Here is a 21,777-nt window from a genome sequence, read left to right as displayed (position 1 = left end):
CATCATAATGGGGCCTCAGAGATAAAAGCCTGGGCCCAGGCAGTGTTGGTCAGTGCTGCTCAGCAGGCAGCACTGGACTGGACTGGATTACAGCTGATACAAGGTGTGAAGGAACAAGGGGTGGCTGTGGGCATGCACTTGCTGCCGCTGCCAGTGTTTATCTGCATGGCAGCAGGGCATTTGGGCGTTGCCAGGAAGGCGTTTTTATGTAGATTCCTCCTCTTTCAGCACTGCATTGTGGTGCAAGCAAAAGAAGCAAATCCTGTCTGGCTTCCTCTCCGGCCTTTATTCACCTCCCGTGTAGCTGTGAGTGTGTGAGCCTGCAGGGCCCCATGGAATTGCCTAGAAGTAGGCTGAATCGCTGCAAGGGCTGAACAGCAGTATCGGGCAGGCTCGGGCAACGCGCGGCCCGTTCGGGTTATCGCTTCTCGGCCTTTTGGCTAAGATCAAGTGTAGTATCTGTTCTTATCAGTTTAATATCTGATACGTCCCCTATCTGGGGACCATATATTAAATGGATTTTTAGAACAGGGAGATGGAAATAGAGCTTGCTCTGTCCACTCCACGCATTGACCTGGTATTGCAGTATTTCCAGGACCGGTGCACCCTTTCCTTATGTGTTGACTAAAAGCAGATTCCAAAAGTGTTTTTTGTCTTTGCTATTGTTTCTGTCTTTCTGAAGGGATCTCCCCTTTTAATCCCATTATTTCAACACCTGTTGGACAATGCATGAGTGATAATGAGCTCATTGATTAAATGCAATTAATGAATAGATTGCCACCTCTTGTTGTGTGTCGTCTGTGTTTCTGTGTTTCCGGCATTTCACATTGGAACACCTCATTCACCTTCCTTGTCTTCTCTCCGCCCTCCCTTTTAGGTAAGTTAAAGAGCTGCACCTGAGCCAGCCACTGATTGATTGATTGATTGATTGATTGATTGATTGATTGATTGATTGATGCAGCACAACAGTCAAATAGTGGAGTGGAGTAGGGGAACAGCAAACAGCCAATAAAGCAGCCCGCCCGCTCGCCTGCCCGCCACAATGGACCTACCTGTGTACACTAGATGGATGTGATGGAATGTACTGTCGTCCCTACATTTCAAGAAGAAGTAAGAATTGCAGTTGCAACAAAGCCTTGCTTGCCTACAAAGAGAGCAGCAATTTGGATTTGTTACTATGTTACCTAGAAGAATAACAAACTGTGCAAGGATGGAGGTTGTAGGAGCAAGGAGAAGTTGTCTGTAAAGTTGGTGGATGCCTATTTTCCATTTTGCAGTCCCTTGTCTCCCTCTTGTGGCCTCCTGGAGGCAACTAGCTGTGCAAAAAAAAGACAGCCTGGCGGCCGGCTGTTGCAGTGTTGCCCTCTCAGGCAACACTGAGTGACTGACTGAGCCTCACCGTCTTATATAAAGTTCAGACGGAACTTTGCACGTGTCATAGTGGAGCCCTCAGGATTCCAGAGCCAGCTTTCTGACATCATAATGGGGCCTCAGAGATAAAAGCCTGGGCCCAGGCAGTGTTGGTCAGTGCTGCTCAGCAGGCAGCACTGGACTGGACTGGATTACAGCTGATACAAGGTGTGAAGGAACAAGGGGTGGCTGTGGGCATGCACTTGCTGCCGCTGCCAGTGTTTATCTGCATGGCAGCAGGGCATTTGGGCGTTGCCAGGAAGGCGTTTTTATTTAGATTCCTCCTCTTTCAGCACTGCATTGTGGTGCAAGCAAAAGAAGCAAATCCTGTCTGGCTTCCTCTCCGGCCTTTATTCACCTCCCGTGTAGCTGTGAGTGTGTGAGCCTGCAGGGCCCCATGGAATTGCCTAGAAGTAGGCTGAATCGCTGCAAGGGCTGAACAGCAGTATCGGGCAGGCTCGGGCAACGCGCGGCCCGTTCGGGTTATCGCTTCTCGGCCTTTTGGCTAAGATCAAGTGTAGTATCTGTTCTTATCAGTTTAATATCTGATACGTCCCCTATCTGGGGACCATATATTAAATGGATTTTTAGAACAGGGAGATGGAAATAGAGCTTGCTCTGTCCACTCCACGCATTGACCTGGTATTGCAGTATTTCCAGGACCGGTGCACCCTTTCCTTATGTGTTGACTAAAAGCAGATTCCAAAAGTGTTTTTTGTCTTTGCTATTGTTTCTGTCTTTCTGAAGGGATCTCCCCTTTTAATCCCATTATTTCAACACCTGTTGGACAATGCATGAGTGATAATGAGCTCATTGATTAAATGCAATTAATGAATAGATTGCCACCTCTTGTTGTGTGTCGTCTGTGTTTCTGTGTTTCCGGCATTTCACATTGGAACACCTCATTCACCTTCCTTGTCTTCTCTCCGCCCTCCCTTTTAGGTAAGTTAAAGAGCTGCACCTGAGCCAGCCACTGATTGATTGATTGATTGATTGATTGATTGATTGATGCAGCACAACAGTCAAATAGTGGAGTGGAGTAGGGGAACAGCAAACAGCCAATAAAGCAGCCCGCCCGCTCGCCTGCCCGCCACAATGGACCTACCTGTGTACACTAGATGGATGTGATGGAATGTACTGTCGTCCCTACATTTCAAGAAGAAGTAAGAATTGCAGTTGCAACAAAGCCTTGCTTGCCTACAAAGAGAGCAGCAATTTGGATTTGTTACTATGTTACCTAGAAGAATAACAAACTGTGCAAGGATGGAGGTTGTAGGAGCAAGGAGAAGTTGTCTGTAAAGTTGGTGGATGCCTATTTTCCATTTTGCAGTCCCTTGTCTCCCTCTTGTGGCCTCCTGGAGGCAACTAGCTGTGCAAAAAAAAGACAGCCTGGCGGCCGGCTGTTGCAGTGTTGCCCTCTCAGGCAACACTGAGTGACTGACTGAGCCTCACCGTCTTATATAAAGTTCAGACGGAACTTTGCACGTGTCATAGTGGAGCCCTCAGGATTCCAGAGCCAGCTTTCTGACATCATAATGGGGCCTCAGAGATAAAAGCCTGGGCCCAGGCAGTGTTGGTCAGTGCTGCTCAGCAGGCAGCACTGGACTGGACTGGATTACAGCTGATACAAGGTGTGAAGGAACAAGGGGTGGCTGTGGGCATGCACTTGCTGCCGCTGCCAGTGTTTATCTGCATGGCAGCAGGGCATTTGGGCGTTGCCAGGAAGGCGTTTTTATGTAGATTCCTCCTCTTTCAGCACTGCATTGTGGTGCAAGCAAAAGAAGCAAATCCTGTCTGGCTTCCTCTCCGGCCTTTATTCACCTCCCGTGTAGCTGTGAGTGTGTGAGCCTGCAGGGCCCCATGGAATTGTCTAGAAGTAGGCTGAATCGCTGCAAGGGCTGAACAGCAGTATCGGGCAGGCTCGGGCAACGCGCGGCCCGTTCGGGTTATCGCTTCTCGGCCTTTTGGCTAAGATCAAGTGTAGTATCTGTTCTTATCAGTTTAATATCTGATACGTCCCCTATCTGGGGACCATATATTAAATGGATTTTTAGAACAGGGAGATGGAAATAGAGCTTGCTCTGTCCACTCCACGCATTGACCTGGTATTGCAGTATTTCCAGGACCGGTGCACCCTTTCCTTATGTGTTGACTAAAAGCAGATTCCAAAAGTGTTTTTTGTCTTTGCTATTGTTTCTGTCTTTCTGAAGGGATCTCCCCTTTTAATCCCATTATTTCAACACCTGTTGGACAATGCATGAGTGATAATGAGCTCATTGATTAAATGCAATTAATGAATAGATTGCCACCTCTTGTTGTGTGTCGTCTGTGTTTCTGTGTTTCCGGCATTTCACATTGGAACACCTCATTCACCTTCCTTGTCTTCTCTCCGCCCTCCCTTTTAGGTAAGTTAAAGAGCTGCACCTGAGCCAGCCACTGATTGATTGATTGATTGATTGATTGATTGATTGATTGATTGATTGATTGATTGATTGATGCAGCACAACAGTCAAATAGTGGAGTGGAGTAGGGGAACAGCAAACAGCCAATAAAGCAGCCCGCCCGCTCGCCTGCCCGCCACAATGGACCTACCTGTGTACACTAGATGGATGTGATGGAATGTACTGTCGTCCCTACATTTCAAGAAGAAGTAAGAATTGCAGTTGCAACAAAGCCTTGCTTGCCTACAAAGAGAGCAGCAATTTGGATTTGTTACTATGTTACCTAGAAGAATAACAAACTGTGCAAGGATGGAGGTTGTAGGAGCAAGGAGAAGTTGTCTGTAAAGTTGGTGGATGCCTATTTTCCATTTTGCAGTCCCTTGTCTCCCACTTGTGGCCTCCTGGAGGCAACTAGCTGTGCAAAAAAAAGACAGCCTGGCGGCCGGCTGTTGCAGTGTTGCCCTCTCAGGCAACACTGAGTGACTGACTGAGCCTCACCGTCTTATATAAAGTTCAGACGGAACTTTGCACGTGTCATAGTGGAGCCCTCAGGATTCCAGAGCCAGCTTTCTGACATCATAATGGGGCCTCAGAGATAAAAGCCTGGGCCCAGGCAGTGTTGGTCAGTGCTGCTCAGCAGGCAGCACTGGACTGGACTGGATTACAGCTGATACAAGGTGTGAAGGAACAAGGGGTGGCTGTGGGCATGCACTTGCTGCCGCTGCCAGTGTTTATCTGCATGGCAGCAGGGCATTTGGGCGTTGCCAGGAAGGCGTTTTTATGTAGATTCCTCCTCTTTCAGCACTGCATTGTGGTGCAAGCAAAAGAAGCAAATCCTGTCTGGCTTCCTCTCCGGCCTTTATTCACCTCCCGTGTAGCTGTGAGTGTGTGAGCCTGCAGGGCCCCATGGAATTGCCTAGAAGTAGGCTGAATCGCTGCAAGGGCTGAACAGCAGTATCGGGCAGGCTCGGGCAACGCGCGGCCCGTTCGGGTTATCGCTTCTCGGCCTTTTGGCTAAGATCAAGTGTAGTATCTGTTCTTATCAGTTTAATATCTGATACGTCCCCTATCTGGGGACCATATATTAAATGGATTTTTAGAACAGGGAGATGGAAATAGAGCTTGCTCTGTCCACTCCACGCATTGACCTGGTATTGCAGTATTTCCAGGACCGGTGCACCCTTTCCTTATGTGTTGACTAAAAGCAGATTCCAAAAGTGTTTTTTGTCTTTGCTATTGTTTCTGTCTTTCTGAAGGGATCTCCCCTTTTAATCCCATTATTTCAACACCTGTTGGACAATGCATGAGTGATAATGAGCTCATTGATTAAATGCAATTAATGAATAGATTGCCACCTCTTGTTGTGTGTCGTCTGTGTTTCTGTGTTTCCGGCATTTCACATTGGAACACCTCATTCACCTTCCTTGTCTTCTCTCCGCCCTCCCTTTTAGGTAAGTTAAAGAGCTGCACCTGAGCCAGCCACTGATTGATTGATTGATTGATTGATTGATTGATTGATTGATTGATTGATTGATTGATTGATTGATTGATTGATTGATGCAGCACAACAGTCAAATAGTGGAGTGGAGTAGGGGAACAGCAAACAGCCAATAAAGCAGCCCGCCCGCTCGCCTGCCCGCCACAATGGACCTACCTGTGTACACTAGATGGATGTGATGGAATGTACTGTCGTCCCTACATTTCAAGAAGAAGTAAGAATTGCAGTTGCAACAAAGCCTTGCTTGCCTACAAAGAGAGCAGCAATTTGGATTTGTTACTATGTTACCTAGAAGAATAACAAACTGTGCAAGGATGGAGGTTGTAGGAGCAAGGAGAAGTTGTCTGTAAAGTTGGTGGATGCCTATTTTCCATTTTGCAGTCCCTTGTCTCCCACTTGTGGCCTCCTGGAGGCAACTAGCTGTGCAAAAAAAAGACAGCCTGGCGGCCGGCTGTTGCAGTGTTGCCCTCTCAGGCAACACTGAGTGACTGACTGAGCCTCACCGTCTTATATAAAGTTCAGACGGAACTTTGCACGTGTCATAGTGGAGCCCTCAGGATTCCAGAGCCAGCTTTCTGACATCATAATGGGGCCTCAGAGATAAAAGCCTGGGCCCAGGCAGTGTTGGTCAGTGCTGCTCAGCAGGCAGCACTGGACTGGACTGGATTACAGCTGATACAAGGTGTGAAGGAACAAGGGGTGGCTGTGGGCATGCACTTGCTGCCGCTGCCAGTGTTTATCTGCATGGCAGCAGGGCATTTGGGCGTTGCCAGGAAGGCGTTTTTATGTAGATTCCTCCTCTTTCAGCACTGCATTGTGGTGCAAGCAAAAGAAGCAAATCCTGTCTGGCTTCCTCTCCGGCCTTTATTCACCTCCCGTGTAGCTGTGAGTGTGTGAGCCTGCAGGGCCCCATGGAATTGCCTAGAAGTAGGCTGAATCGCTGCAAGGGCTGAACAGCAGTATCGGGCAGGCTCGGGCAACGCGCGGCTCGTTCGGGTTATCGCTTCTCGGCCTTTTGGCTAAGATCAAGTGTAGTATCTGTTCTTATCAGTTTAATATCTGATACGTCCCCTATCTGGGGACCATATATTAAATGGATTTTTAGAACAGGGAGATGGAAATAGAGCTTGCTCTGTCCACTCCACGCATTGACCTGGTATTGCAGTATTTCCAGGACCGGTGCACCCTTTCCTTATGTGTTGACTAAAAGCAGATTCCAAAAGTGTTTTTTGTCTTTGCTATTGTTTCTGTCTTTCTGAAGGGATCTCCCCTTTTAATCCCATTATTTCAACACCTGTTGGACAATGCATGAGTGATAATGAGCTCATTGATTAAATGCAATTAATGAATAGATTGCCACCTCTTGTTGTGTGTCGTCTGTGTTTCTGTGTTTCCGGCATTTCACATTGGAACACCTCATTCACCTTCCTTGTCTTCTCTCCGCCCTCCCTTTTAGGTAAGTTAAAGAGCTGCACCTGAGCCAGCCACTGATTGATTGATTGATTGATTGATTGATTGATTGATTGATTGATTGATTGATTGATGCAGCACAACAGTCAAATAGTGGAGTGGAGTAGGGGAACAGCAAACAGCCAATAAAGCAGCCCGCCCGCTCGCCTGCCCGCCACAATGGACCTACCTGTGTACACTAGATGGATGTGATGGAATGTACTGTCGTCCCTACATTTCAAGAAGAAGTAAGAATTGCAGTTGCAACAAAGCCTTGCTTGCCTACAAAGAGAGCAGCAATTTGGATTTGTTACTATGTTACCTAGAAGAATAACAAACTGTGCAAGGATGGAGGTTGTAGGAGCAAGGAGAAGTTGTCTGTAAAGTTGGTGGATGCCTATTTTCCATTTTGCAGTCCCTTGTCTCCCTCTTGTGGCCTCCTGGAGGCAACTAGCTATGCAAAAAAAAGACAGCCTGGCGGCCGGCTGTTGCAGTGTTGCCCTCTCAGGCAACACTGAGTGACTGACTGAGCCTCACCGTCTTATATAAAGTTCAGACGGAACTTTGCACGTGTCATAGTGGAGCCCTCAGGATTCCAGAGCCAGCTTTCTGACATCATAATGGGGCCTCAGAGATAAAAGCCTGGGCCCAGGCAGTGTTGGTCAGTGCTGCTCAGCAGGCAGCACTGGACTGGACTGGATTACAGCTGATACAAGGTGTGAAGGAACAAGGGGTGGCTGTGGGCATGCACTTGCTGCCGCTGCCAGTGTTTATCTGCATGGCAGCAGGGCATTTGGGCGTTGCCAGGAAGGCGTTTTTATGTAGATTCCTCCTCTTTCAGCACTGCATTGTGGTGCAAGCAAAAGAAGCAAATCCTGTCTGGCTTCCTCTCCGGCCTTTATTCACCTCCCGTGTAGCTGTGAGTGTGTGAGCCTGCAGGGCCCCATGGAATTGCCTAGAAGTAGGCTGAATCGCTGCAAGGGCTGAACAGCAGTATCGGGCAGGCTCGGGCAACGCGCGGCCCGTTCGGGTTATCGCTTCTCGGCCTTTTGGCTAAGATCAAGTGTAGTATCTGTTCTTATCAGTTTAATATCTGATACGTCCCCTATCTGGGGACCATATATTAAATGGATTTTTAGAACAGGGAGATGGAAATAGAGCTTGCTCTGTCCACTCCACGCATTGACCTGGTATTGCAGTATTTCCAGGACCGGTGCACCCTTTCCTTATGTGTTGACTAAAAGCAGATTCCAAAAGTGTTTTTTGTCTTTGCTATTGTTTCTGTCTTTCTGAAGGGATCTCCCCTTTTAATCCCATTATTTCAACACCTGTTGGACAATGCATGAGTGATAATGAGCTCATTGATTAAATGCAATTAATGAATAGATTGCCACCTCTTGTTGTGTGTCGTCTGTGTTTCTGTGTTTCCGGCATTTCACATTGGAACACCTCATTCACCTTCCTTGTCTTCTCTCCGCCCTCCCTTTTAGGTAAGTTAAAGAGCTGCACCTGAGCCAGCCACTGATTGATTGATTGATTGATTGATTGATTGATGCAGCACAACAGTCAAATAGTGGAGTGGAGTAGGGGAACAGCAAACAGCCAATAAAGCAGCCCGCCCGCTCGCCTGCCCGCCACAATGGACCTACCTGTGTACACTAGATGGATGTGATGGAATGTACTGTCGTCCCTACATTTCAAGAAGAAGTAAGAATTGCAGTTGCAACAAAGCCTTGCTTGCCTACAAAGAGAGCAGCAATTTGGATTTGTTACTATGTTACCTAGAAGAATAACAAACTGTGCAAGGATGGAGGTTGTAGGAGCAAGGAGAAGTTGTCTGTAAAGTTGGTGGATGCCTATTTTCCATTTTGCAGTCCCTTGTCTCCCTCTTGTGGCCTCCTGGAGGCAACTAGCTGTGCAAAAAAAAGACAGCCTGGCGGCCGGCTGTTGCAGTGTTGCCCTCTCAGGCAACACTGAGTGACTGACTGAGCCTCACCGTCTTATATAAAGTTCAGACGGAACTTTGCACGTGTCATAGTGGAGCCCTCAGGATTCCAGAGCCAGCTTTCTGACATCATAATGGGGCCTCAGAGATAAAAGCCTGGGCCCAGGCAGTGTTGGTCAGTGCTGCTCAGCAGGCAGCACTGGACTGGACTGGATTACAGCTGATACAAGGTGTGAAGGAACAAGGGGTGGCTGTGGGCATGCACTTGCTGCCGCTGCCAGTGTTTATCTGCATGGCAGCAGGGCATTTGGGCGTTGCCAGGAAGGCGTTTTTATGTAGATTCCTCCTCTTTCAGCACTGCATTGTGGTGCAAGCAAAAGAAGCAAATCCTGTCTGGCTTCCTCTCCGGCCTTTATTCACCTCCCGTGTAGCTGTGAGTGTGTGAGCCTGCAGGGCCCCATGGAATTGCCTAGAAGTAGGCTGAATCGCTGCAAGGGCTGAACAGCAGTATCGGGCAGGCTCGGGCAACGCGCGGCCCGTTCGGGTTATCGCTTCTCGGCCTTTTGGCTAAGATCAAGTGTAGTATCTGTTCTTATCAGTTTAATATCTGATACGTCCCCTATCTGGGGACCATATATTAAATGGATTTTTAGAACAGGGAGATGGAAATAGAGCTTGCTCTGTCCACTCCACGCATTGACCTGGTATTGCAGTATTTCCAGGACCGGTGCACCCTTTCCTTATGTGTTGACTAAAAGCAGATTCCAAAAGTGTTTTTTGTCTTTGCTATTGTTTCTGTCTTTCTGAAGGGATCTCCCCTTTTAATCCCATTATTTCAACACCTGTTGGACAATGCATGAGTGATAATGAGCTCATTGATTAAATGCAATTAATGAATAGATTGCCACCTCTTGTTGTGTGTCGTCTGTGTTTCTGTGTTTCCGGCATTTCACATTGGAACACCTCATTCACCTTCCTTGTCTTCTCTCCGCCCTCCCTTTTAGGTAAGTTAAAGAGCTGCACCTGAGCCAGCCACTGATTGATTGATTGATTGATTGATTGATTGATTGATTGATTGATTGATTGATTGATTGATTGATGCAGCACAACAGTCAAATAGTGGAGTGGAGTAGGGGAACAGCAAACAGCCAATAAAGCAGCCCGCCCGCTCGCCTGCCCGCCACAATGGACCTACCTGTGTACACTAGATGGATGTGATGGAATGTACTGTCGTCCCTACATTTCAAGAAGAAGTAAGAATTGCAGTTGCAACAAAGCCTTGCTTGCCTACAAAGAGAGCAGCAATTTGGATTTGTTACTATGTTACCTAGAAGAATAACAAACTGTGCAAGGATGGAGGTTGTAGGAGCAAGGAGAAGTTGTCTGTAAAGTTGGTGGATGCCTATTTTCCATTTTGCAGTCCCTTGTCTCCCTCTTGTGGCCTCCTGGAGGCAACTAGCTGTGCAAAAAAAAGACAGCCTAGCGGCCGGCTGTTGCAGTGTTGCCCTCTCAGGCAACACTGAGTGACTGACTGAGCCTCACCGTCTTATATAAAGTTCAGACGGAACTTTGCACGTGTCATAGTGGAGCCCTCAGGATTCCAGAGCCAGCTTTCTGACATCATAATGGGGCCTCAGAGATAAAAGCCTGGGCCCAGGCAGTGTTGGTCAGTGCTGCTCAGCAGGCAGCACTGGACTGGACTGGATTACAGCTGATACAAGGTGTGAAGGAACAAGGGGTGGCTGTGGGCATGCACTTGCTGCCGCTGCCAGTGTTTATCTGCATGGCAGCAGGGCATTTGGGCGTTGCCAGGAAGGCGTTTTTATGTAGATTCCTCCTCTTTCAGCACTGCATTGTGGTGCAAGCAAAAGAAGCAAATCCTGTCTGGCTTCCTCTCCGGCCTTTATTCACCTCCCGTGTAGCTGTGAGTGTGTGAGCCTGCAGGGCCCCATGGAATTGCCTAGAAGTAGGCTGAATCGTTGCAAGGGCTGAACAGCAGTATCGGGCAGGCTCGGGCAACGCGCGGCCCGTTCGGGTTATCGCTTCTCGGCCTTTTGGCTAAGATCAAGTGTAGTATCTGTTCTTATCAGTTTAATATCTGATACGTCCCCTATCTGGGGACCATATATTAAATGGATTTTTAGAACAGGGAGATGGAAATAGAGCTTGCTCTGTCCACTCCACGCATTGACCTGGTATTGCAGTATTTCCAGGACCGGTGCACCCTTTCCTTATGTGTTGACTAAAAGCAGATTCCAAAAGTGTTTTTTGTCTTTGCTATTGTTTCTGTCTTTCTGAAGGGATCTCCCCTTTTAATCCCATTATTTCAACACCTGTTGGACAATGCATGAGTGATAATGAGCTCATTGATTAAATGCAATTAATGAATAGATTGCCACCTCTTGTTGTGTGTCGTCTGTGTTTCTGTGTTTCCGGCATTTCACATTGGAACACCTCATTCACCTTCCTTGTCTTCTCTCCGCCCTCCCTTTTAGGTAAGTTAAAGAGCTGCACCTGAGCCAGCCACTGATTGATTGATTGATTGATTGATTGATTGATTGATTGATTGATTGATTGATGCAGCACAACAGTCAAATAGTGGAGTGGAGTAGGGGAACAGCAAACAGCCAATAAAGCAGCCCGCCCGCTCGCCTGCCCGCCACAATGGACCTACCTGTGTACACTAGATGGATGTGATGGAATGTACTGTCGTCCCTACATTTCAAGAAGAAGTAAGAATTGCAGTTGCAACAAAGCCTTGCTTGCCTACAAAGAGAGCAGCAATTTGGATTTGTTACTATGTTACCTAGAAGAATAACAAACTGTGCAAGGATGGAGGTTGTAGGAGCAAGGAGAAGTTGTCTGTAAAGTTGGTGGATGCCTATTTTCCATTTTGCAGTCCCTTGTCTCCCTCTTGTGGCCTCCTGGAGGCAACTAGCTGTGCAAAAAAAAGACAGCCTGGCGGCCGGCTGTTGCAGTGTTGCCCTCTCAGGCAACACTGAGTGACTGACTGAGCCTCACCGTCTTATATAAAGTTCAGACGGAACTTTGCACGTGTCATAGTGGAGCCCTCAGGATTCCAGAGCCAGCTTTCTGACATCATAATGGGGCCTCAGAGATAAAAGCCTGGGCCCAGGCAGTGTTGGTCAGTGCTGCTCAGCAGGCAGCACTGGACTGGACTGGATTACAGCTGATACAAGGTGTGAAGGAACAAGGGGTGGCTGTGGGCATGCACTTGCTGCCGCTGCCAGTGTTTATCTGCATGGCAGCAGGGCATTTGGGCGTTGCCAGGAAGGCGTTTTTATGTAGATTCCTCCTCTTTCAGCACTGCATTGTGGTGCAAGCAAAAGAAGCAAATCCTGTCTGGCTTCCTCTCCGGCCTTTATTCACCTCCCGTGTAGCTGTGAGTGTGTGAGCCTGCAGGGCCCCATGGAATTGCCTAGAAGTAGGCTGAATCGCTGCAAGGGCTGAACAGCAGTATCGGGCAGGCTCGGGCAACGCGCGGCCCGTTCGGGTTATCGCTTCTCGGCCTTTTGGCTAAGATCAAGTGTAGTATCTGTTCTTATCAGTTTAATATCTGATACGTCCCCTATCTGGGGACCATATATTAAATGGATTTTTAGAACAGGGAGATGGAAATAGAGCTTGCTCTGTCCACTCCACGCATTGACCTGGTATTGCAGTATTTCCAGGACCGGTGCACCCTTTCCTTATGTGTTGACTAAAAGCAGATTCCAAAAGTGTTTTTTGTCTTTGCTATTGTTTCTGTCTTTCTGAAGGGATCTCCCCTTTTAATCCCATTATTTCAACACCTGTTGGACAATGCATGAGTGATAATGAGCTCATTGATTAAATGCAATTAATGAATAGATTGCCACCTCTTGTTGTGTGTCGTCTGTGTTTCTGTGTTTCCGGCATTTCACATTGGAACACCTCATTCACCTTCCTTGTCTTCTCTCCGCCCTCCCTTTTAGGTAAGTTAAAGAGCTGCACCTGAGCCAGCCACTGATTGATTGATTGATTGATTGATTGATTGATTGATTGATTGATTGATTGATTGATGCAGCACAACAGTCAAATAGTGGAGTGGAGTAGGGGAACAGCAAACAGCCAATAAAGCAGCCCGCCCGCTCGCCTGCCCGCCACAATGGACCTACCTGTGTACACTAGATGGATGTGATGGAATGTACTGTCGTCCCTACATTTCAAGAAGAAGTAAGAATTGCAGTTGCAACAAAGCCTTGCTTGCCTACAAAGAGAGCAGCAATTTGGATTTGTTACTATGTTACCTAGAAGAATAACAAACTGTGCAAGGATGGAGGTTGTAGGAGCAAGGAGAAGTTGTCTGTAAAGTTGGTGGATGCCTATTTTCCATTTTGCAGTCCCTTGTCTCCCTCTTGTGGCCTCCTGGAGGCAACTAGCTGTGCAAAAAAAAGACAGCCTGGCGGCCGGCTGTTGCAGTGTTGCCCTCTCAGGCAACACTGAGTGACTGACTGAGCCTCACCGTCTTATATAAAGTTCAGACGGAACTTTGCACGTGTCATAGTGGAGCCCTCAGGATTCCAGAGCCAGCTTTCTGACATCATAATGGGGCCTCAGAGATAAAAGCCTGGGCCCAGGCAGTGTTGGTCAGTGCTGCTCAGCAGGCAGCACTGGACTGGACTGGATTACAGCTGATACAAGGTGTGAAGGAACAAGGGGTGGCTGTGGGCATGCACTTGCTGCCGCTGCCAGTGTTTATCTGCATGGCAGCAGGGCATTTGGGCGTTGCCAGGAAGGCGTTTTTATGTAGATTCCTCCTCTTTCAGCACTGCATTGTGGTGCAAGCAAAAGAAGCAAATCCTGTCTGGCTTCCTCTCCGGCCTTTATTCACCTCCCGTGTAGCTGTGAGTGTGTGAGCCTGCAGGGCCCCATGGAATTGCCTAGAAGTAGGCTGAATCGCTGCAAGGGCTGAACAGCAGTATCGGGCAGGCTCGGGCAACGCGCGGCCCGTTCGGGTTATCGCTTCTCGGCCTTTTGGCTAAGATCAAGTGTAGTATCTGTTCTTATCAGTTTAATATCTGATACGTCCCCTATCTGGGGACCATATATTAAATGGATTTTTAGAACAGGGAGATGGAAATAGAGCTTGCTCTGTCCACTCCACGCATTGACCTGGTATTGCAGTATTTCCAGGACCGGTGCACCCTTTCCTTATGTGTTGACTAAAAGCAGATTCCAAAAGTGTTTTTTGTCTTTGCTATTGTTTCTGTCTTTCTGAAGGGATCTCCCCTTTTAATCCCATTATTTCAACACCTGTTGGACAATGCATGAGTGATAATGAGCTCATTGATTAAATGCAATTAATGAATAGATTGCCACCTCTTGTTGTGTGTCGTCTGTGTTTCTGTGTTTCCGGCATTTCACATTGGAACACCTCATTCACCTTCCTTGTCTTCTCTCCGCCCTCCCTTTTAGGTAAGTTAAAGAGCTGCACCTGAGCCAGCCACTGATTGATTGATTGATTGATTGATTGATTGATTGATTGATTGATTGATTGATTGATTGATTGATTGATGCAGCACAACAGTCAAATAGTGGAGTGGAGTAGGGGAACAGCAAACAGCGAATAAAGCAGCCCGCCCGCTCGCCTGCCCGCCACAATGGACCTACCTGTGTACACTAGATGGATGTGATGGAATGTACTGTCGTCCCTACATTTCAAGAAGAAGTAAGAATTGCAGTTGCAACAAAGCCTTGCTTGCCTACAAAGAGAGCAGCAATTTGGATTTGTTACTATGTTACCTAGAAGAATAACAAACTGTGCAAGGATGGAGGTTGTAGGAGCAAGGAGAAGTTGTCTGTAAAGTTGGTGGATGCCTATTTTCCATTTTGCAGTCCCTTGTCTCCCTCTTGTGGCCTCCTGGAGGCAACTAGCTGTGCAAAAAAAAGACAGCCTGGCGGCCGGCTGTTGCAGTGTTGCCCTCTCAGGCAACACTGAGTGACTGACTGAGCCTCACCGTCTTATATAAAGTTCAGACGGAACTTTGCACGTGTCATAGTGGAGCCCTCAGGATTCCAGAGCCAGCTTTCTGACATCATAATGGGGCCTCAGAGATAAAAGCCTGGGCCCAGGCAGTGTTGGTCAGTGCTGCTCAGCAGGCAGCACTGGACTGGACTGGATTACAGCTGATACAAGGTGTGAAGGAACAAGGGGTGGCTGTGGGCATGCACTTGCTGCCGCTGCCAGTGTTTATCTGCATGGCAGCAGGGCATTTGGGCGTTGCCAGGAAGGCGTTTTTATGTAGATTCCTCCTCTTTCAGCACTGCATTGTGGTGCAAGCAAAAGAAGCAAATCCTGTCTGGCTTCCTCTCCGGCCTTTATTCACCTCCCGTGTAGCTGTGAGTGTGTGAGCCTGCAGGGCCCCATGGAATTGCCTAGAAGTAGGCTGAATCGCTGCAAGGGCTGAACAGCAGTATCGGGCAGGCTCGGGCAACGCGCGGCCCGTTCGGGTTATCGCTTCTCGGCCTTTTGGCTAAGATCAAGTGTAGTATCTGTTCTTATCAGTTTAATATCTGATACGTCCCCTATCTGGGGACCATATATTAAATGGATTTTTAGAACAGGGAGATGGAAATAGAGCTTGCTCTGTCCACTCCACGCATTGACCTGGTATTGCAGTATTTCCAGGACCGGTGCACCCTTTCCTTATGTGTTGACTAAAAGCAGATTCCAAAAGTGTTTTTTGTCTTTGCTATTGTTTCTGTCTTTCTGAAGGGATCTCCCCTTTTAATCCCATTATTTCAACACCTGTTGGACAATGCATGAGTGATAATGAGCTCATTGATTAAATGCAATTAATGAATAGATTGCCACCTCTTGTTGTGTGTCGTCTGTGTTTCTGTGTTTCCGGCATTTCACATTGGAACACCTCATTCACCTTCCTTGTCTTCTCTCCGCCCTCCCTTTTAGGTAAGTTAAAGAGCTGCACCTGAGCCAGCCACTGATTGATTGATTGATTGATTGATTGATTGATTGATTGATTGATTGATTGATTGATTGATTGATTGATTGATTGATTGATGCAGCACAACAGTCAAATAGTGGAGTGGAGTAGGGGAACAGCAAACAGCCAATAAAGCAGCCCGCCCGCTCGCCTGCCCGCCACAATGGACCTACCTGTGTACACTAGATGGATGTGATGGAATGTACTGTCGTCCCTACATTTCAAGAAGAAGTAAGAATTGCAGTTGCAACAAAGCCTTGCTTGCCTACAAAGAGAGCAGCAATTTGGATTTGTTACTATGTTACCTAGAAGAATAACAAACTGTGCAAGGATGGAGGTTGTAGGAGCAAGGAGAAGTTGTCTGTAAAGTTGGTGGATGCCTATTTTCCATTTTGCAGTCCCTTGTCTCCCTCTTGTGGCCTCCTGGAGGCAACTAGCTGTGCAAAAAAAAGACAGCCTGGCGGCCGGCTGTTGCAGTGTTGCCCTCTCAGGCAACACTGAGTGACTGACTGAGCCTCACCGTCTTATATAAAGTTCAGACGGAACTTTGCACGTGTCATAGTGGAGCCCTCAGGATTCCAGAGCCAGCTTTCTGACATCATAATGGGGCCTCAGAGATAAAAGCCTGGGCCCAGGCAGTGTTGGTCAGTGCTGCTCAGCAGGCAGCACTGGACTGGACTGGATTACAGCTGATACAAGGTGTGAAGGAACAAGGGGTGGCTGTGGGCATGCACTTGCTGCCGCTGCCAGTGTTTATCTGCATGGCAGCAGGGCATTTGGGCGTTGCCAGGAAGGCGTTTTTATGTAGATTCCTCCTCTTTCAGCACTGCATTGTGGTGCAAGCAAAAGAAGCAAATCCTGTCTGGCTTCCTCTCCGGCCTTTATTCACCTCCCGTGTAGCTGTGAGTGTGTGAGCCTGCAGGGCCCCATGGAATTGCCTAGAAGTAGGCTGAATCGCTGCAAGGGCTGAACAGCAGTATCGGGCAGGCTCGGGCAACGCGCGGCCCGTTCGGGTTATCGCTTCTCGGCCTTTTGGCTAAGATCAAGTGTAGTATCTGTTCTTATCAGTTTAATATCTGATACGTCCCCTATCTGGGGACCATATATTAAATGGATTTTTAGAACAGGGAGATGGAAATAGAGCTTGCTCTGTCCACTCCACGCATTGACCTGGTATTGCAGTATTTCCAGGACCGGTGCACCCTTTCCTTATGTGTTGACTAAAAGCAGATTCCAAAAGTGTTTTTTGTCTTTGCTATTGTTTCTGTCTTTCTGAAGGGATCTCCCCTTTTAATCCCATTATTTCAACACCTGTTGGACAATGCATGAGTGATAATGAGCTCATTGATTAAATGCAATTAATGAATAGATTGCCACCTCTTGTTGTGTGTCGTCTGTGTTTCTGTGTTTCCGGCATTTCACATTGGAACACCTCATTCACCTTCCTTGTCTTCTCTCCGCCCTCCCTTTTAGGTAAGTTAAAGAGCTGCACCTGAGCCAGCCACTGATTGATTGATTGATTGATTGATTGATTGATTGATTGATTGATTGATTGATTGATTGATTGATTGATGCAGCACAACAGTCAAATAGTGGAGTGGAGTAGGGGAACAGCAAACAGCGAATAAAGCAGCCCGCCCGCTCGCCTGCCCGCCACAATGGACCTACCTGTGTACACTAGATGGATGTGATGGAATGTACTGTCGTCCCTACATTTCAAGAAGAAGTAAGAATTGCAGTTGCAACAAAGCCTTGCTTGCCTACAAAGAGAGCAGCAATTTGGATTTGTTACTATGTTACCTAGAAGAATAACAAACTGTGCAAGGATGGAGGTTGTAGGAGCAAGGAGAAGTTGTCTGTAAAGTTGGTGGATGCCTATTTTCCATTTTGCAGTCCCTTGTCTCCCTCTTGTGGCCTCCTGGAGGCAACTAGCTGTGCAAAAAAAAGACAGCCTGGCGGCCGGCTGTTGCAGTGTTGCCCTCTCAGGCAACACTGAGTGACTGACTGAGCCTCACCGTCTTATATAAAGTTCAGACGGAACTTTGCACGTGTCATAGTGGAGCCCTCAGGATTCCAGAGCCAGCTTTCTGACATCATAATGGGGCCTCAGAGATAAAAGCCTGGGCCCAGGCAGTGTTGGTCAGTGCTGCTCAGCAGGCAGCACTGGACTGGACTGGATTACAGCTGATACAAGGTGTGAAGGAACAAGGGGTGGCTGTGGGCATGCACTTGCTGCCGCTGCCAGTGTTTATCTGCATGGCAGCAGGGCATTTGGGCGTTGCCAGGAAGGCGTTTTTATGTAGATTCCTCCTCTTTCAGCACTGCATTGTGGTGCAAGCAAAAGAAGCAAATCCTGTCTGGCTTCCTCTCCGGCCTTTATTCACCTCCCGTGTAGCTGTGAGTGTGTGAGCCTGCAGGGCCCCATGGAATTGCCTAGAAGTAGGCTGAATCGCTGCAAGGGCTGAACAGCAGTATCGGGCAGGCTCGGGCAACGCGCGGCCCGTTCGGGTTATCGCTTCTCGGCCTTTTGGCTAAGATCAAGTGTAGTATCTGTTCTTATCAGTTTAATATCTGATACGTCCCCTATCTGGGGACCATATATTAAATGGATTTTTAGAACAGGGAGATGGAAATAGAGCTTGCTCTGTCCACTCCACGCATTGACCTGGTATTGCAGTATTTCCAGGACCGGTGCACCCTTTCCTTATGTGTTGACTAAAAGCAGATTCCAAAAGTGTTTTTTGTCTTTGCTATTGTTTCTGTCTTTCTGAAGGGATCTCCCCTTTTAATCCCATTATTTCAACACCTGTTGGACAATGCATGAGTGATAATGAGCTCATTGATTAAATGCAATTAATGAATAGATTGCCACCTCTTGTTGTGTGTCGTCTGTGTTTCTGTGTTTCCGGCATTTCACATTGGAACACCTCATTCACCTTCCTTGTCTTCTCTCCGCCCTCCCTTTTAGGTAAGTTAAAGAGCTGCACCTGAGCCAGCCACTGATTGATTGATTGATTGATTGATTGATTGATTGATTGATTGATTGATTGATTGATGCAGCACAACAGTCAAATAGTGGAGTGGAGTAGGGGAACAGCAAACAGCCAATAAAGCAGCCCGCCCGCTCGCCTGCCCGCCACAATGGACCTACCTGTGTACACTAGATGGATGTGATGGAATGTACTGTCGTCCCTACATTTCAAGAAGAAGTAAGAATTGCAGTTGCAACAAAGCCTTGCTTGCCTACAAAGAGAGCAGCAATTTGGATTTGTTACTATGTTACCTAGAAGAATAACAAACTGTGCAAGGATGGAGGTTGTAGGAGCAAGGAGAAGTTGTCTGTAAAGTTGGTGGATGCCTATTTTCCATTTTGCAGTCCCTTGTCTCCCTCTTGTGGCCTCCTGGAGGCAACTAGCTGTGCAAAAAAAAGACAGCCTGGCGGCCGGCTGTTGCAGTGTTGCCCTCTCAGGCAACACTGAGTGACTGACTGAGCCTCACCGTCTTATATAAAGTTCAGACGGAACTTTGCACGTGTCATAGTGGAGCCCTCAGGATTCCAGAGCCAGCTTTCTGACATCATAATGGGGCCTCAGAGATAAAAGCCTGGGCCCAGGCAGTGTTGGTCAGTGCTGCTCAGCAGGCAGCACTGGACTGGACTGGATTACAGCTGATACAAGGTGTGAAGGAACAAGGGGTGGCTGTGGGCATGCACTTGCTGCCGCTGCCAGTGTTTATCTGCATGGCAGCAGGGCATTTGGGCGTTGCCAGGAAGGCGTTTTTATGTAGATTACTCCTCTTTCAGCACTGCATTGTGGTGCAAGCAAAAGAAGCAAATCCTGTCTGGCTTCCTCTCCGGCCTTTATTCACCTCCCGTGTAGCTGTGAGTGTGTGAGCCTGCAGGGCCCCATGGAATTGCCTAGAAGTAGGCTGAATCGCTGCAAGGGCTGAACAGCAGTATCGGGCAGGCTCGGGCAACGCGCGGCCCGTTCGGGTTATCGCTTCTCGGCCTTTTGGCTAAGATCAAGTGTAGTATCTGTTCTTATCAGTTTAATATCTGATACGTCCCCTATCTGGGGACCATATATTAAATGGATTTTTAGAACAGGGAGATGGAAATAGAGCTTGCTCTGTCCACTCCACGCATTGACCTGGTATTGCAGTATTTCCAGGACCGGTGCACCCTTTCCTTATGTGTTGACTAAAAGCAGATTCCAAAAGTGTTTTTTGTCTTTGCTATTGTTTCTGTCTTTCTGAAGGAATCTCCCCTTTTAATCCCATTATTTCAACACCTGTTGGACAATGCATGAGTGATAATGAGCTCATTGATTAAATGCAATTAATGAATAGATTGCCACCTCTTGTTGTGTGTCGTCTGTGTTTCTGTGTTTCCGGCATTTCACATTGGAACACCTCATTCACCTTCCTTGTCTTCTCTCCGCCCTCCCTTTTAGGTAAGTTAAAGAGCTGCACCTGAGCCAGCCACTGATTGATTGCTTGATTGATTGATTGATTGATTGATTGATTGATTGATTGATTGATTGATTGATTGATGCAGCACAACAGTCAAATAGTGGAGTGGAGTAGGGGAACAGCAAACAGCCAATAAAGCAGCCCGCCCACTCGCCTGCCCGCCACAATGGACCTACCTGTGTACACTAGATGGATGTGATGGAATGTACTGTCGTCCCTACATTTCAAGAAGAAGTAAGAATTGCAGTTGCAACAAAGCCTTGCTTGCCTACAAAGAGAGCAGCAATTTGGATTTGTTACTATGTTACCTAGAAGAATAACAAACTGTGCAAGGATGGAGGTTGTAGGAGCAAGGAGAAGTTGTCTGTAAAGTTGGTGGATGCCTATTTTCCATTTTGCAGTCCCTTGTCTCCCTCTTGTGGCCTCCTGGAGGCAACTAGCTGTGCAAAAAAAAGACAGCCTGGCGGCCGGCTGTTGCAGTGTTGCCCTCTCAGGCAACACTGAGTGACTGACTGAGCCTCACCGTCTTATATAAAGTTCAGACGGAACTTTGCACGTGTCATAGTGGAGCCCTCAGGATTCCAGAGCCAGCTTTCTGACATCATAATGGGGCCTCAGAGATAAAAGCCTGGGCCCAGGCAGTGTTGGTCAGTGCTGCTCAGCAGGCAGCACTGGACTGGACTGGATTACAGCTGATACAAGGTGTGAAGGAACAAGGGGTGGCTGTGGGCATGCACTTGCTGCCGCTGCCAGTGTTTATCTGCATGGCAGCAGGGCATTTGGGCGTTGCCAGGAAGGCGTTTTTATGTAGATTCCTCCTCTTTCAGCACTGCATTGTGGTGCAAGCAAAAGAAGCAAATCCTGTCTGGCTTCCTCTCCGGCCTTTATTCACCTCCCGTGTAGCTGTGAGTGTGTGAGCCTGCAGGGCCCCATGGAATTGCCTAGAAGTAGGCTGAATCGCTGCAAGGGCTGAACAGCAGTATCGGGCAGGCTCGGGCAACGCGCGGCCCGTTCGGGTTATCGCTTCTCGGCCTTTTGGCTAAGATCAAGTGTAGTATCTGTTCTTATCAGTTTAATATCTGATACGTCCCCTATCTGGGGACCATATATTAAATGGATTTTTAGAACAGGGAGATGGAAATAGAGCTTGCTCTGTCCACTCCACGCATTGACCTGGTATTGCAGTATTTCCAGGACCGGTGCACCCTTTCCTTATGTGTTGACTAAAAGCAGATTCCAAAAGTGTTTTTTGTCTTTGCTATTGTTTCTGTCTTTCTGAAGGGATCTCCCCTTTTAATCCCATTATTTCAACACCTGTTGGACAATGCATGAGTGATAATGAGCTCATTGATTAAATGCAATTAATGAATAGATTGCCACCTCTTGTTGTGTGTCGTCTGTGTTTCTGTGTTTCCGGCATTTCACATTGGAACACCTCATTCACCTTCCTTGTCTTCTCTCCGCCCTCCCTTTTAGGTAAGTTAAAGAGCTGCACCTGAGCCAGCCACTGATTGATTGATTGATTGATTGATTGATTGATTGATTGATTGATTGATTGATTGATTGATGCAGCACAAC

The 21,777-nt window shown here is 47.6% G+C and overlaps 15 non-coding genes across 15 annotated transcripts; all 15 read left to right on the top strand.

Moving 5' to 3' along the window:
• The first annotated feature begins 420 nt into the window (after positions 1 to 420).
• On the top strand, positions 421 to 611 carry LOC142710472 (U2 spliceosomal RNA). The gene has a single exon (XR_012869508.1). It is a non-coding gene; the product is annotated as a U2 spliceosomal RNA (small nuclear RNA).
• A 1,284-nt stretch (positions 612 to 1,895) lies between these two features.
• On the top strand, positions 1,896 to 2,086 carry LOC142710471 (U2 spliceosomal RNA). The gene has a single exon (XR_012869507.1). It is a non-coding gene; the product is annotated as a U2 spliceosomal RNA (small nuclear RNA).
• Positions 2,087 to 3,358: 1,272 nt separating this feature from the next.
• On the top strand, positions 3,359 to 3,549 carry LOC142710469 (U2 spliceosomal RNA). The gene has a single exon (XR_012869505.1). It is a non-coding gene; the product is annotated as a U2 spliceosomal RNA (small nuclear RNA).
• A 1,296-nt stretch (positions 3,550 to 4,845) lies between these two features.
• Positions 4,846 to 5,036, top strand: LOC142710468 (U2 spliceosomal RNA). Its single transcript, XR_012869504.1, has one exon. It is a non-coding gene; the product is annotated as a U2 spliceosomal RNA (small nuclear RNA).
• Positions 5,037 to 6,348: 1,312 nt separating this feature from the next.
• Positions 6,349 to 6,539, top strand: LOC142710467 (U2 spliceosomal RNA). The gene has a single exon (XR_012869503.1). It is a non-coding gene; the product is annotated as a U2 spliceosomal RNA (small nuclear RNA).
• A 1,292-nt stretch (positions 6,540 to 7,831) lies between these two features.
• On the top strand, positions 7,832 to 8,022 carry LOC142710466 (U2 spliceosomal RNA). The gene has a single exon (XR_012869502.1). It is a non-coding gene; the product is annotated as a U2 spliceosomal RNA (small nuclear RNA).
• Positions 8,023 to 9,290: 1,268 nt separating this feature from the next.
• On the top strand, positions 9,291 to 9,481 carry LOC142710465 (U2 spliceosomal RNA). The gene has a single exon (XR_012869501.1). It is a non-coding gene; the product is annotated as a U2 spliceosomal RNA (small nuclear RNA).
• Positions 9,482 to 10,781: 1,300 nt separating this feature from the next.
• LOC142710464 (U2 spliceosomal RNA) lies at positions 10,782 to 10,972 on the top strand. The gene has a single exon (XR_012869500.1). It is a non-coding gene; the product is annotated as a U2 spliceosomal RNA (small nuclear RNA).
• A 1,288-nt stretch (positions 10,973 to 12,260) lies between these two features.
• Positions 12,261 to 12,451, top strand: LOC142710463 (U2 spliceosomal RNA). The gene has a single exon (XR_012869499.1). It is a non-coding gene; the product is annotated as a U2 spliceosomal RNA (small nuclear RNA).
• A 1,292-nt stretch (positions 12,452 to 13,743) lies between these two features.
• Positions 13,744 to 13,934, top strand: LOC142710461 (U2 spliceosomal RNA). The gene has a single exon (XR_012869498.1). It is a non-coding gene; the product is annotated as a U2 spliceosomal RNA (small nuclear RNA).
• Positions 13,935 to 15,238: 1,304 nt separating this feature from the next.
• LOC142710455 (U2 spliceosomal RNA) lies at positions 15,239 to 15,429 on the top strand. Its single transcript, XR_012869493.1, has one exon. It is a non-coding gene; the product is annotated as a U2 spliceosomal RNA (small nuclear RNA).
• Positions 15,430 to 16,745: 1,316 nt separating this feature from the next.
• On the top strand, positions 16,746 to 16,936 carry LOC142710443 (U2 spliceosomal RNA). Its single transcript, XR_012869482.1, has one exon. It is a non-coding gene; the product is annotated as a U2 spliceosomal RNA (small nuclear RNA).
• Positions 16,937 to 18,240: 1,304 nt separating this feature from the next.
• LOC142710508 (U2 spliceosomal RNA) lies at positions 18,241 to 18,431 on the top strand. The gene has a single exon (XR_012869539.1). It is a non-coding gene; the product is annotated as a U2 spliceosomal RNA (small nuclear RNA).
• A 1,292-nt stretch (positions 18,432 to 19,723) lies between these two features.
• LOC142710495 (U2 spliceosomal RNA) lies at positions 19,724 to 19,914 on the top strand. Its single transcript, XR_012869528.1, has one exon. It is a non-coding gene; the product is annotated as a U2 spliceosomal RNA (small nuclear RNA).
• Positions 19,915 to 21,218: 1,304 nt separating this feature from the next.
• LOC142710483 (U2 spliceosomal RNA) lies at positions 21,219 to 21,409 on the top strand. Its single transcript, XR_012869517.1, has one exon. It is a non-coding gene; the product is annotated as a U2 spliceosomal RNA (small nuclear RNA).
• The last annotated feature ends 368 nt before the right edge of the window (positions 21,410 to 21,777 follow it).

Source organism: Rhinoderma darwinii, unplaced genomic scaffold (genome assembly GCF_050947455.1).
Source record: "Rhinoderma darwinii isolate aRhiDar2 unplaced genomic scaffold, aRhiDar2.hap1 Scaffold_4253, whole genome shotgun sequence".
Taxonomy (NCBI): Eukaryota; Metazoa; Chordata; class Amphibia; order Anura; family Rhinodermatidae; genus Rhinoderma; species Rhinoderma darwinii.
The sequence above is the reverse complement of the archived record's forward strand: the minus strand, read 5'-3'. Positions and strand labels throughout refer to the sequence as shown.